General features: G+C 35.2%; 1 pseudogene; it reads right to left on the minus strand.

Annotated features, from left to right (window-relative positions):
• Window positions 1-5,019: 5,019 nt before the first annotated feature.
• LOC114625108 lies at window positions 5,020-6,689 on the minus strand (annotated as a pseudogene).
• Between the last annotated feature and the right edge of the window lie 633 nt (window positions 6,690-7,322).

The following is a 7,322-nucleotide window of genomic DNA, read 5'->3' on the forward strand; positions in this document are numbered from 1 at the left end:
GAACAAAGGACTTATGTTCAGCTAATAACCAGAACACCAAACTGGACAGATTTGTTTTAATTCCTAATATCTGAGTCCCTTTAGAGAATAAGCAGCAATATGATTTCCTGGTTTTCAAGAAGAGCAATGCTTCATCACAAATCTCTTTAATAGACAAGGCAATATAGAAGGGAGAAGCCGGTAAGCAGATCAATGAATAACACCCAATTAGAGAAAGATTGAAATCCTCAAATATTCTGCCGAACAAATGTCCTGGAACAAATTTCCTTAGAACTATCTGCTCTATAGAAGTAGCGTCAATATGCTAAAAGTATCAAATAAGTCTGGCTTTTAGATGTCAGCCAAACATGTGTGGCTTTTATTGAACAGATGTAATGTAGAGTATTTAGAAGATATTTGTAAGAAATCAAAGTTGTTTCTGCAACTGTGTTATAATGGCCAAGTTCCTCAATGAAGACTCTAAGAAAAATGAAATATCCCCCCCCAAAAAAAAATCACTGTAGTCCCTTGATCATATTGATTTTTTTCCCAGAAAGATATGTTTCCTGGATATTCACCAAGAAATACGCAAAATAGTATAAAATATTTACATTTTGCTTTAATTTTCCATTTTTGTATGCTCACTTCTCTCTCTGTCTCCTTCTCAATAACAAAGACTTTTCTAATACACTAAGTATTGAGATGAATAAAAGAAAAATGGAATAGCAATGCAATAAATAACACAGACACAACATTTAAATATCAATTACTCACAAAACATTATGGTTCAGGAACACATTGCATTAAGTGTTTGTTTGCATTTATAATTGAACAAAGTAACAGATTCTGTAAGTTACTATGTGTGCTAGAATATTTACATTCTCTACATCTTTCTGTATTTTTTACTTATAATGTAAATATAAATTGAAACATCTAAAAGTTTCTCTGTTGAAATTAGCACTATTATTTTCAAAATAAGAAAAGAATAGATGACTCTAAATTGCAAGTATTGATTAAGCCCTCATCTGCATTTATCATGTAGGGAAGAGAGAAGAAGCAAATACTTAAAGCACCTGTATCATGCAAATTTTTCACTGAAATCAAATATTGTCTTTACTTCCTGGTCTTGAAATTAAATTTTGCATTTATCTTTAGGATACCTACAACACATGCTAAGAATTGCAAAATTGTTTATTATTTCATCATGAGTATATTTATTAAAGCTAATATTCAGATAATCATCTTAAATATGTATATGACTATGCTACCTAGATATTGATATGATGCTTAGAATTTTTATTTTAGCTGTGGCTAATGTCCCTAAATTTCCGTGATCCTTGTACTTTTACTGTGTGAGCAATCCAAGCAGCTTCACCCTGTATTTTTCTCAGTTCTCAACTTCTGTAAAATTATGTTTCCACTAGCAGTGTCAGGTACAGGAAAAAGCAACTTTTATCTCTTGTGTTTACTTCATTATGGCTTTCTTTTCAATTTTTATTTTTAAAAATCATTTTAACCTATTTTATTTTGTGTTTATTTATTTAGCTTTCTATGTGTTGATGGTTTGCCTGAATGTGTATGATGGGAAAGCCTCTTACCCACAAAGGTCAGAAAAAGGTATAGTATTCCCTAAAATTAGAGTTACAGAGGGTCATTAGGTGTCATGTAGATTCTGGACTTGGAACATAGCCATCCCAACTTGCCATTTATTCTTGAATTTAAATAATTGTTCAAGAAAAATCAACCACCATCCAACATGATGCTGAATGGTGTATTTCTGCCAAACAGAAGAATGAACTAACCTTTCTTGACAAACCCTGGAAGGGAAAAAAAAATAGTTTAATTTATTTTGCATTTTATTATCAAAGGATTTCTGTCTTTTGTCATTTTTTTTGCTCTGTCATTTCTTCCACAATGAAAATAAAAAATAAAATAAAGCCAAAACGAAATTCCCTTTGTATTTGACAGCTTTCTCAAAGTCAGTGGAATGATTTTTTTTCACAATAGAACTTCACTTATTCTTTATTTCCAGGAGAGAAAAATAAAATAAGACTTCAAAACTTATACGTGTACCCAGTGACCAGTCCTCAGAGCTAACAGTGCTTGCTGTTCCAAACTTTATTGTGACAATGATAATAGTAAGAGAAAAGTGCTATGGACAATCAAATACGACTTTGAGTCAGTGGAATGCTCTAAGGAGAGGAAACTATAGATAATTGATTTGGGCAGCAGGACTGATCTGTAGCCTTCAAACTATCACAAGACCTCTTGGAAGTACCGAGTGGATAGGGAACAGTTTCTGAATGAGGAAAACAGGCTATGCTTATAAGTCACTGCGGAGGTAAGAAGGGAAGAAAGAGACACGTGAATGAGGTTCACGGTAACTAAATATGAGACTTAAGGCACACAAATACATAAATATAGTGTGATACCACTATTTGAGCAAAACATATAGGTATTATAGATGTTAATTTTGAAGAATATTTCATAAAATTATAATCATAGTTTCCCAACAACATTAATAATGCAATTGAAATTTATTTCTTAAAATATTTTAGTGCTGAAAGCTTGAATTCAAGTGTCATTTTGACACATCCAATGATCTTCAGTAGCTTTAGGAAATCTTTATAAATTATTAGGATAGAATACATATTATTATTATTTATTAGAATTAGATAGAAGAGAAATACTTTTGCAGGGACAAATGTGTATAAGCAGGAAAAACACAAAGAACTCTAATACATGATATTATCAACCAACTGTTTAAATAGCAAATTATTAAATAGTGACATTAAAATCACATCCTGAAAAAATACACACACACACACACACACACACATTCCTATTAATATCCAGTAGTAGACTCAGGCAGGGCAAATCTGAAAGGCTTGGTGGCTTCAAAGATCCATGATTAAGGACTTCATCAGCATTCAAACAGTCTCTATGCATGTCAAGTGTGTTTCACAGCCAGCAGGTGTCTGAGAATACAGCATTTGAGACACAGATATCTGGCAAATGTGAAGCATCCAGATCTATTTTTATAATACAAAGTTGTATATTGGGTTATGTCTATTAAATATTTACCAGCAGTACTTCACTCAGACTTTCCTGTTAAAAACAGCGAACCTTTAGAACTTGGTACCCATTTTATTTGTTGGCAGCTAGGGGATAAGTATATAGAGAGGTGCTGTCAATCTATCAGGGCAAGCTGTCTATTAAGATGAGAAGTTTGTTCATACCATTTGTCTACTGTTAATAATGGAAAGCTTTCGAAGTGCTACTTGAAATGTCTTTTTAGTAACCTTATCGGATCCTTTCAGAAAATGTGTGAAATAGTTTCTTCAGAAACTTCTCTGAGAAAAAAGGGTCACCAAAACACTTCTAATTAATTCCCCTTAAGTTAAGTCCTAGCTAATAGCAATGCAGCCATTGAAATCACTCATGATTTTATGAGATGTTCTATCTTATTCATGGGAAAAGAGTCTCCAGGGGCTTAAACATCAATGCTGGGAAAATAGAAAATATATTAAGACTTGAAATGAACCATCATAAAACTGTAGCAAAATACAGTTATAAAGTAGCAACAATAATAATTTTATGGTTGAGGTCACCACAGCATGAGTAACTGTATCAGAGCACACAGCATTTGAAAAGTTGAGAACCACCTTCTTAGATAATATCAATACTGTTAAGTTTCTATTTCAACTTTTAAGTATTTCTTCCCCATAACATTTAGTGTTGAGGGGTTACTCTAAGTTGTGTTTTCTTTACTTAATATTTTTAATATTAAAATAATCTTACCTTTTATAGAAAGGATATGTTTAATTTCATCTTTCAAAAGGAGATATCTTCTTGACTCCCCCTTCAAGCAGTGCTGCTAACTCCACAGCAGAGAAGCTGTGGTAAATATCCAACTTCAAATATTGAAAGTGGATACATAATTATTTCCACAATGCAGACAACTGAGTGTGTTGTGTGCAATGGGAATGTTGATATAATATGCCTCCTGACATCCTAACAAAACAAACAAATTTCTCTCAGAATATGTTTCGTTTTTCACAACTACAGCATCACCGTGATGATTGATGCAGAGCCATATTCTCTTATACTTTTTGATAATGCAGTGAAAGATGATCATGACAAACTAAGACCTCTGAGTTATCCACAAACAAATGGCATGGACAGATGAACATATAAATCATGATGCATCTGCTTCCCACCCCCAGAAAGGATGCCTAGAAGGGTTGGTTGTTTGTGTTGTGTTGTTTTTCCAACATGATATGAGCTAGGTTCATCAGGGAAGAGGAATCATAATTAAGAGAAAGTGATTCCATCAAATTGAACCATACTGTGTTTCATTTTATTGATTAACAATTAATGTAGGAGGCTACAGACCACTGTGTGTGGTGTCATCCCTGAAAAGGTGATCCTGAGTTATATAAGAAACCAGGCTAAAAAAGCTAGTAACAGGAATCTCCCCACCCCTTAGCTTTTCTTAGCTTTTGCTTTAGCTCCTGTCACCATGTTCCTGCCTCCAGGTTCTTGCCCTTCGTGAGTTCCTGACTTGATTCCCCTCCATGAGAGATTGATACAGGGATTTCTAAGCTAAACCAATTCTTTCCTTCTTTCCTCTCTAGAAAATTACACACACACACACATTTATATATTTATACATATTTTAAAATCATGTTGATACTTGATTTAAAATTATTTAAAATATATATATATATATGGTATTTTTCAATAATATTTGAAAAACATTTTATTCTCCTTTCACTGGTGTTGTTGAAGACTCTTCCAGTCTTGTAAACTTCAGTGTGCACAATCTCACTACCTTGCAGTCTCATATCCTAGGACAGGAAGGTTGGTTCACAGCAAGTGAAAGCTAGAGGAGTCTGAGTTTTAATGACTGATAAAGATTAACATCCAACAGAAGAGAAAAACACTTCTCCTTTTTTGCAACTTAAGAATGTGACAGAAATGTATGGTGAGACAATGCAGTCAATTATTCTTTCTTTCTTTGTTGTTATAAAATTGGTCTCAGAATACTTCTGGTAGGGTAACATTTTGAAGAAGCCACTTCTTGGACCGGTTTCCAGTAGAGTCTTTAATGCTGGGCACCTGGCTGTCCTCTTCTGTGGCTTTATCTAGGCACTGATTACTGTTCACATGCTTCAGGGTTAATTTAATTGAATCATATTCCCAGAGCTGGTTGCCTTTTAGGTGGTGGCATTTGAACATGGTAACTGGGCTATTAAGTTTGAAAATGTCCAAACAAATGTAGTCTGTTCTTATTTCTTTGTTGGCAGTGTAAGAGAAAACCTGATTACTTCCTATACCATGACAATTAAACATTCCAACCTTTTTGTTCTTTTTTCTAGCCATGTTATCTAGACATTGATTTGTTTCCACATTTTATATCTTTCCCAATGAGAAATAGTGACAAGGAATTTGAGAGTCATGGTTTTTCTAGGTACCAAGACAAAGGTTTCCATTATAGTTTATGTCTCAGACCAAGTTGTGATGATATGTCTCCATATATCCTTTAAAAAACCTAGAGAAATTATATAGAAGAAATTCTTGAATTCATCCATCCATACCTCAGCAAGCCATCTATTATTCTTTTTGATAATATGCCCTGTCCCCCTGGAAATGTGTAAGGTGTAGCTTTCCAAAACACATGACCAACATGGGAACATGTCACTATTTCCAGAGTTCGTCCACACTGCCAAATCCTAAAAAAAAATTCTAGGCTTTCTCTTCCCCAAATATCCATTCGAGCATCATATGTCCCAATTTCCTGAAAGTAATCTCTGTCTATTGAGAAAAGGCCTCCGACCACTGTAGGTGTTCTGACAGTAAGAGTCTGGTTACCTTTCCTTTTGTCCATCTCTCCTTGGGAAACAGACTACCAACGCAAATTGAGCTTCCAGTTGAGCCACCATAGGTCATGTCAGAGTCTGGCATGTACTTGAAAGTATCATCAATGATCACATCAATGATAGGGCACACTACGGTTTGCTCATGTTTGATCCGGGCTAATAGAAGCTCCAGCCACACTGCTGTACACTCACAGTGAGCATCTAAGAAGGTGATCACTTTGCCTTTGGACACAGCAGCTCCTTTTAATCTAGCTAAGATCAACCCAGAATGCTACTCCATTCGAATTATATGAACTGGCACTTTTAAGTTTCGTCACATAACTCTCTAGAAGTCTTTTCAAAAATTATCTTCCACTGGCATCATCTACAAGAACAATCTCTTCTGTCATGTTTGTTGGCAAGCAATTGATGACACTATGGAATGTTAACAGAAGTGTCCTCCATACCTCACTGTGGAAGATAATCACCACGCTTGTTGTAGGAAGATTATCTGGATATACCTTTGTTTTACACCCCTCTAACCTCATGTCCCATAAGGATCTGTTGAATGCAATCATGTCACTTGCCATTAAGTTGAACTGATTGATTTTAAACATCTCTTTCATCTTTCCTTGATCCTCTTTAGGAATGAAGACTGATTTCCACATTCCTCCAGGACCTTCATGAGGCTTCTGCACTATCTCTAGAACATCTCCAGCAAGAAGTCCTCTCTCCTTTTTTCTCTTGATATTTGTTGCATTTACTGAAGTAAAGCAGCAGGAACACATCCCAGAGTACCCAAAGCAAGGAGGTGGCTAGAACTACCTTGTAATACGCAAATTCTCACATGGCATTTTGTGTCAAATATAAAATATTTATACAGAGAAAGAGAGAGAGAGGGAGAAAGAGGGAGAGAGAGAGAGAGAGAGAGAGAGAGAGAGAGAGAGAGAAATATCATGAAAATTATTCCAATCGATTTCATCAGAAATCACAACCATATCCCCAAAATGGTTTTTCAAATGAATTCATATCACAAATTCACATGTGTCCAGTCTTCTCAGCCCACACAGCATCGAGGGTGGTGGTGTGCTTGCACAGGCCACAGCCTCGGTACTCCTTTTAGGCCACCATCCATAATCCACAGAATGTGACATTTAATGTTATTTATTCACTTGTTGAGAAAAACATCAGAAATCCACAGAATGTGACATTTAATATTATTGTGTCACTTCTTGTTGAGACAAATCCACTCCTAACAGCTTCTCATTCATGAATTTAAAGAAGCAGCTGAGCATCTCTACCTCCAGGTGAGGTTTCACATTGTGGTTAGAAGGCCACTGGGCAGAAATTGCCTATCACTCCTGCAGACCTGTACCAATCTTGAGAGGACACAAGTTACAGGTTAGGATAGCTTAGTTCTGCCAAGACAGAATATGCTAGTCCTTAATAATTCCTGTTTTTCAAGGTCTGTCAGAATATCCT

Source organism: Grammomys surdaster, unplaced genomic scaffold (genome assembly GCF_004785775.1).
Source record: "Grammomys surdaster isolate TR1022 unplaced genomic scaffold, NIH_TR_1.0 65, whole genome shotgun sequence".
Lineage (NCBI taxonomy): Eukaryota > Metazoa > Chordata > Mammalia > Rodentia > Muridae > Grammomys > Grammomys surdaster.